This window comes from Furipterus horrens, unplaced genomic scaffold, assembly GCF_987537825.1.
Source record: "Furipterus horrens unplaced genomic scaffold, mFurHor1.1.pri manual_scaffold_13, whole genome shotgun sequence".
NCBI classification, from domain to species: domain Eukaryota; kingdom Metazoa; phylum Chordata; class Mammalia; order Chiroptera; family Furipteridae; genus Furipterus; species Furipterus horrens.
The window spans coordinates 27805964-27813351 of NW_028327183.1; the positions used below are offsets into that span (position 1 = coordinate 27805964).

Here is a 7388-nt window from a genome sequence, read left to right on the forward strand (position 1 = left end):
AGATGACATTATTGTCTATGTAGAAAATTCCAAGAAATACAAAACAAAAACCTTTCTAGAACAAATAACTGAGTCTAGTAAAGACACATGTTACAAGAGTAACACAAAATCACTTGTATTTCTATATACTAGCCATGAACAATTGAAAATTGAAATTAAAATTTAATACTATTTACAATTTTTTCAAAATGAAATACTTAAAACATCTATAGGATCTGTGTGATGAAAACTACAAAATTCCAATGAAAGAAGTCAAAGAAAATATTTTTAAAAATGGAAAGACATACCATGTTCATGGACTGAAAGATTCAATATAGTGAAGATGACAGTTCTCCCTAAATTAGTCAATAAACTTAACATAGTTCCTATTAAGATCTCAGCAGGGTCTTTTTTAGAAACATAGACAGGCATATTCTAAAATTCATATGAAAAGACAAAAACTAAAATAGCTAAAACAATTTTGAAAAAAAAGGAAGAAGGTTGGAAGAAACATGTTTCCTGATTTTTAAGATTTACTATATAGCTACAGTAATGAAAACACTCATATTTGTAAACTGATAGACACACAGATCAATGAAATAGCCCATACAAGTAAAGCCAATTGATTTCTGACAAAACCCAAAAGAAATTCAATGGAGAAAAGATAATCATGTCAACAAATGGTATTGAAACTGGACATTCATATGTGAAAAAGAATTCTTGACCTAAAACTCATACCTTCTACAAAAATTAATTAATGGGCCATAGACCAAAACATAGAAAAAATTAAGAAAATCTTTGGGACCTAGGATTAAGCAAAGAGTTCTTTCTTAGACATGACACCAAAAGTACCATCTATACTCCCAGCGAAGTCGCCACCACAGCTGGAGCTGCCGGGCGCCGGATCGGTTCGTCGGTTGGTTTGTGTCTCAGCGTTGGTGTGCGTGCCGTTGAACTGCCCACCGTGGCCGAACTAGATGCGTTCGGCGCCCCCGCTGGCGCTCCCGGCGGCCCCGCGCTAGGAAACGGGGTAGCCGGCGCGGGCGAAGAAGACCCGGCCGCGGCCTTCTTGGCGCAGCAGGAGAGTGAGATTGCTGGCATCGAGAACGACGAGGCCTTCGCCATCCTTGATGGTGGTGCCCCTGGGCCCCAACCGCACGGCGAGCCACCGGGGGGTCCGGATGCTGTTGATGGGGTGATGAATGGCGAATACTACCAGGAAAGTAATGGTCCAACAGACAGTTATGCAGCTATTTCACAAGTGGATCGATTGCAATCAGAACCTGAAAGTATCCGTAAATGGAGAGAAGAGCAAACGGAACGCTTGGAAGCCCTTGATGCCAATTCCCGGAAGCAAGAAGCAGAGTGGAAAGAAAAAGCAATAAAGGAGCTGGAAGAGTGGTATGCGAGGCAGGACGAGCAGCTACAGAAAACAAAAGCAAATAACAGGGCAGCAGAAGAAGCCTTTGTAAATGACATTGACGAATCATCCCCAGGCACTGAGTGGGAACGGGTGGCCCGGCTGTGTGACTTTAACCCCAAGTCCAGCAAGCAGGCCAAAGACGTCTCCCGCATGCGCTCTGTCCTCATCTCCCTCAAGCAGGCCCCCCTCGTGCACTGAAGAGCCACCCTGTGGAAACACTACATCAGCAATGTCTTAGTCCTCCTCAGTGAAGCTCTTTACGTAATTGGATTAATCATGTTGAGTTCTTTTGGACCAAACCTTTTGTCTTTAGAGTTGTTCATTGTTTGTGATTGCATGTTTCTTCCTTCAAAGGTGTTCTCCCTGGTGTTGAGAGACGAGGGGGAGGTGGTGGCAGAAGAAGGGAGGGAAGCCTCCCACGGTAGCCTCAACTTGTGCTTTTTGTGCATTCTGAGAATAAATTTGTTTCAAACAATAAAAAAAAAAAAAAAAAGTACCATCTATAAAAAAAGAAAATTTAATAAATTGAATTTCACCAAAATTAAAAAGTTTTACTCATGAAAGTTACTATTAAGAGAATTAAGAATATAGACTGGAAGAAAAATATTTTCAAATCACATATCCAACAATGGACTTGGATCCAGAATATTTTTAAAAGCTTAAAATTTTAACTTAAAAATTTTTAGAAAAATAACAAAGGACATACAGCTGGTAAATAAGTACATGAAAAGATGTTCAACATCATTAGCTGGTAGAAAAATGTAACCTTGACCCACAACAGGATACACTATACTCCTATTACAGTGGCTAAACTAATAAAATACTGACAATACTAAGTGCTGACAAGGATACAGAGCAGCTAGACTCCTACATAATGCTAGTGAGGATGTAAATGCTACTCTGGAGAACAGTTTGGCAAAGTCCCATAAAGTTAAAGCTCCATTTACTAAAATGACTCAGAAATCTTACTCCTAGTTATGTTCATACAAAAATCTGTACATGAATGTTAATGGCAGCTTTATCTGTAAGAGTCAAATCTTAGAAACCCAAATAACCTTATGTGGGTGAATGAATAAATAAACTGTGATCTATCCATACAATGAAATGCTACCCAACAATGAGAAGGAACACACACGTCACAATTTGAATGAATCTCATGGGTATTATGCTGAGTGACAGAAGCCAGTCTTAAAACATTACATACTGTGGGGTTCCATTTACATAACATTCTCAAAGTGACATTTATCATGATGCAAAATGGAATAGAGGTTGCCAGAAATTTAGATTAGGAGGGTGTGACTATAAAAGGTAAACTTAAAGGAGTTTGCATGACAGGGTGGTACATCCTGATTGTAGTGGCAGTTACATGAATCTAGACATGTACTAAAATCCCAGAGAACTTGTGTTTACACATTACTGCTAGATAAAGCAGAGCTCAGAGAAAAAGTAATAGCTCTATATATTCATTTACCTTCATTCTTTTTTATTTAGTAATTTAACAATCAACTCTAAAAAAACTGACAAAAATAAATACAAGAGGAAATATGAAAGCAAAATTAATTTTTAAAAATTGATAGAACATAATCAAGGAAAAATGTAAGAAAACAGGAGACAAAATCCACAGAAGATTTCAAATATTTTAGTCAATTCTACATAAATTAATTTGAAGATGTAAATAAAATGGAAATTTTAGAAGGAAATAAAAATTATCAAAATTACCCTGGCTGGTGTGGCTCAGTGGATTGAGCACTGGCCTGCAAACCAAAGGGTCACCAGTTTGATTCCCAGTCAGGGCACATGCCTGGGTTGCGAGCCAGGTCCTCGGTTGTGGGCGTGTGAGAGGGGCGACTGGTCGATGTATCTCTCACACATCGATGTTTATCACCCTCTCTTTCTCCCTCCCTTCCCATCTCTCTGAAAATAAATCTTTAAAGAATATAACAAAATTGATCCCAGAGATTTAAAACAACCCAGATAAATGTACCAGGTAACTTTTACCCAAACTTCAAGGAATGCTTTTCATTAGCATTTTCTAGAACCTGGAGAAGGAAAAGTTTCTAAATTATTTTTGTAAAGCTAGCACAACTTTACAACTAAACCATGACTTACATAAAATCTGACCAAAACAAAACAAAAAACTACAGACCAATTCATTTACACACATTGCTACAAAAGTACCAAATATGGGTCAACTGAATTACCACGTTGGAAAAGTGACAGTTAAAATACAAAGATAGGTCAATATATGGAATCCTATTCCTTATTAATAACTCTAAAAGAGAAAATCATGGATGCTAAAAAAAACTTTTTATAAAATTCAACATCTACTCTGGATAGAAACCCTTTAATACAGATGGATACTTCCTTTACATGAAAATATATATATATGTACTTCTAAAGTTCTCAAAATATTTGCAGATACCATTAATCAAGAGAAAGGAATAAAAAGTCTAGGAATTGGAAGACTGGGGAAATTATCTATATTTCCAGGTATACAATCATAACACCTTAAATTTTCACAATGGTCTGTGTCAATTAGATCTCAGTAAAGCTGGGAAAAGGAGAAATAGAAATCCTGCAAGCTGAAACACAACAGAAAGACAGATTTAAAGTAACTGAGAAAAATATAGAGAAATATCTCTTAAAAAGCAAAACAAAAACAACGCTTCAAAAATGAAGGCAAAATAAAGATTTCAGACCAAAAACAATTAATACCACCTGCAAACTCCCAGGGACTTTATCGATGATCAAAAATAATAAACATCAGTGGTTCTCAGTGTGAGGTCCCTGGACCAGAAGCATCAGCATGACCTGGGAATTTTATTAGAAATAGAAATTCCTGGGTCCTTCCTTCCCATCCCTACCAAATCAAACTCCAGATGTGGAGCTGCACAATCTGCATCTGAAGAAACCCTCTAGGTGATTCTGATGCAGGCTCAGGCTTGAGAGCCACTGGATAAAGTAACTGGGTACAACACCATGTAGGAAAAGCAAGAGCTTTTCTATGTTCAAATAATCATCTTAGAAAAAGAAAAAAGGTCCAGTTATAATGCCACCAATGACCACAAAGATTTATGTAGCAAACTTATTCCTATTCTTGGATAACAAGAATCATAAACTTTTAGTTAAATGTCAGTTCTGCCTACATAATCTATATTTAATGCTATCTCAAAAATGCTATCACACTTTTTAGAAGTAGTCAAAGTGCTCCCAGAGGTGACAGAAAATAAGCAGGCCAGGATATGAAGGAAAATTCCAAAAAACAGTAGTCATAGGGGAATAGCTCTTACATCTTTTTATCATAAAACCCCAGTAATTAAAATATGAAACAAAGGCCTGGCCGGAGTAGCTCAGTAGATCAAGCACCGGCCTGCGAACCAAAGGGTCACTGGTTCAATTCCCAGTCAGGGAACATGCCTGGATTGCTGGCCAGGTCCCCAGTTGGGGGTGTGCAAGAGGCAACCACACATTGATGTTTCTCCCTCCCTGCCCCTTTCTCTAAAAATAAATAAAATCTTTAAAAAATATGTGAAACAAAAATTTAAATTTATTCAGAAATTCAGTGAAGGAGAAAGTAGCACTTTAAGTCAGTGGGAAAGGGACATACCATTTAATATAAAAGGTACTGGAGTTTACTTTGGGGTAAGGTAGAGGTCTATTTTAAAATACATTTTGAATAGTTTGAAGATATAGATGTAAAAATAGAAAGCACAGAAGTAGAAGAAAACATGGATTTTTTTTATCTCAAAGCGGAGAAAAACTTCAAATCCCAGGAGCCTTAAGATGAAATGCTGGCATTTTATGAGGGCATAAAATGCAAAACTTATGTAAAGAAAAAATAAACTTGAACTGGAAAAAGTATTTGCCATACACATCAAATGCTAACTTACCTCATTCAAAAAGAGCACTTCCACCACTCAATTCGAAAGACACACACTCTAGAAAACTCGATAAACGATATGATACAGCTGGCTTTTAAGAAATGAAGCTATTCACTGCCATACATAAAACAGAAAATAAAGTTACAGTTTTCATGTATCGTGTACACAAAAATTTAGTGTTGGTGAAAATATAGCCAACAAGCACTCTAGTATAAACTGAGCTCAAAAGGTTAATTTGTCAATATCTAAATAAAAGTTCACATACCTTTTGATCCAACAATTCAGTTTCTAAGAGTTTATCTTCCAGAAGGTCACACCGAGATACACACAAAGGATACACACTGCAGCCACAATTAGCGACAAACAAAATGTTCCGACAAACAAAACGTTCTGACGCAGGGACAGCTGAGCGCTAGAAATGATGGTGCTTCTGTAAAATGGGACATTACATAGCTGACAAAAACAAAGAGGGAGACAGAGGGGTAAATATGCGGCCGTCAACCACCCAATCAAAAGTGAGGGACACACCAGAGTGCAGAACACAATTACGCTGAGCGTGCAGTCACCTCTGGAGGACCTAAGTGGCTTTATCACGAGTGCTTTGCCTCTTAGGAAGGAAATGCTAGGAAGGAGGCAGGAGGAAGATTTCCCTGTCAAGTTATATCCGTGTATTTTGACTTTTTACCATGTATCCATATGGTAATTTCTTAATTAAAAAATATCGTGGGGGAAAAATAATAGCTGTGTTTGTATCAGGAACTGCATTTTTTTTTCACCTCTTCCTTATAGCACCTTTTTGAGTGAAGACTGCTAGTCCTTCCAACCTGAATTGTTATTCCTGTTCCATAAAAAATCATTTGTTAAAATGAGCATCGCAGGTTTCCTGGTCCCGGGCAGAGCACAGCGCATCAGGCCACTGGCCCGACCGTGACTGGCACCCTAGGGGTTTGTGTGCACAGAACGCAGGCCCGCCGTGAGAGCGGCATCCCCCAGGTTACCCAGCACCTGGACTGGGCACCTCTGTCCCTCCTGTCAGTGTGCAGTCTTTGGAAACATGTCCCCATTTGTGACCTGCACTCTCGTGAGAATACGGGCAAGGCAGAGAGCACACACACAAACAAAACCTAAGCCCCTCTGACAGCCACCAGCAGAGGCAGCAGTAAATGGTACTCAGGGTATGGACACCAATGACCTTTAATTAGTGAGGTATTTCTTGCATTTTATTTTAAAAATTCCACAACAAACTGAAGATTCAAGACTCCATTCTTAGGATTTATGGCAAGGATATCTGAGGATCCCCAAATCCTGTCATTGCTACCCCATTAGTTAGGAAGTCACATAATATACCTGAGAAGCTATTATAAATAGCTGTTATAAACTAACCTTTTTTTTTTTTAAGAGAGAAAGAGGGAAGAGAGGGAGAAAGCGAAAGATAAATGTGAGAGAAACATCAATTGGTTGCCTCTTGTTATGTGCCCCGATTGGGGACTTAACCCACAACTTAGCATGTGCCTTGACTAGGAATCAAACTAGTGACCTTTCAGTTCGCAAGACGATGTCCAACCAACAACCGAGCCACACCAGCCAGGGTTAAAATGGCTTTTCATAAGGAAAATCAATCATGACTGAGTCTGTGTGTGTCACACTGCTGCCCCTTCACAGACCCTCCAAACGCAGTGACAGTGTGTGCTTTTCTTGTGAAGGCTAATTTGCAGGGCACTTCTGCTCAGTCAAGGGCACTGCTAAGTGCAAAGTTTGATGAGCCTTGTGGTAGAAAATGCAGAACCTTCAAAATGCAAACAGCTCATTTGCTATGGCTTATAATCAGGGCAAACTCTATAATAAAAGGTCAAAGTACACCGCAAAAGATGAGGATGAGGTATGTCTGAGACAGGAACCCACAGCTCCTTGAAGGAGGGAATTTGCAGTGTGTTTATAGGGTTCTTTCAGGCCTGGGAGATGGCAGCTCTGCTTGGAAGCCCAGCCCACCTAAGTGGTCGTTAGTATTTTAGGATTTTAGGATTTAGGTTTGTTTAAAGGGAGCCCAAACTGTCAAATTAGCAGCCCTCCCCTGTGGGAGCCGCACTCGGCAGGAAGGTGATACT

General features: G+C 39.0%; 1 pseudogene; it reads left to right on the top strand.

The window, feature by feature from the left end:
• The first annotated feature begins 1101 nt into the window (after window positions 1–1101).
• On the top strand, window positions 1102–1880 carry LOC149994306 (clathrin light chain A pseudogene; annotated as a pseudogene).
• The last annotated feature ends 5508 nt before the right edge of the window (window positions 1881–7388 follow it).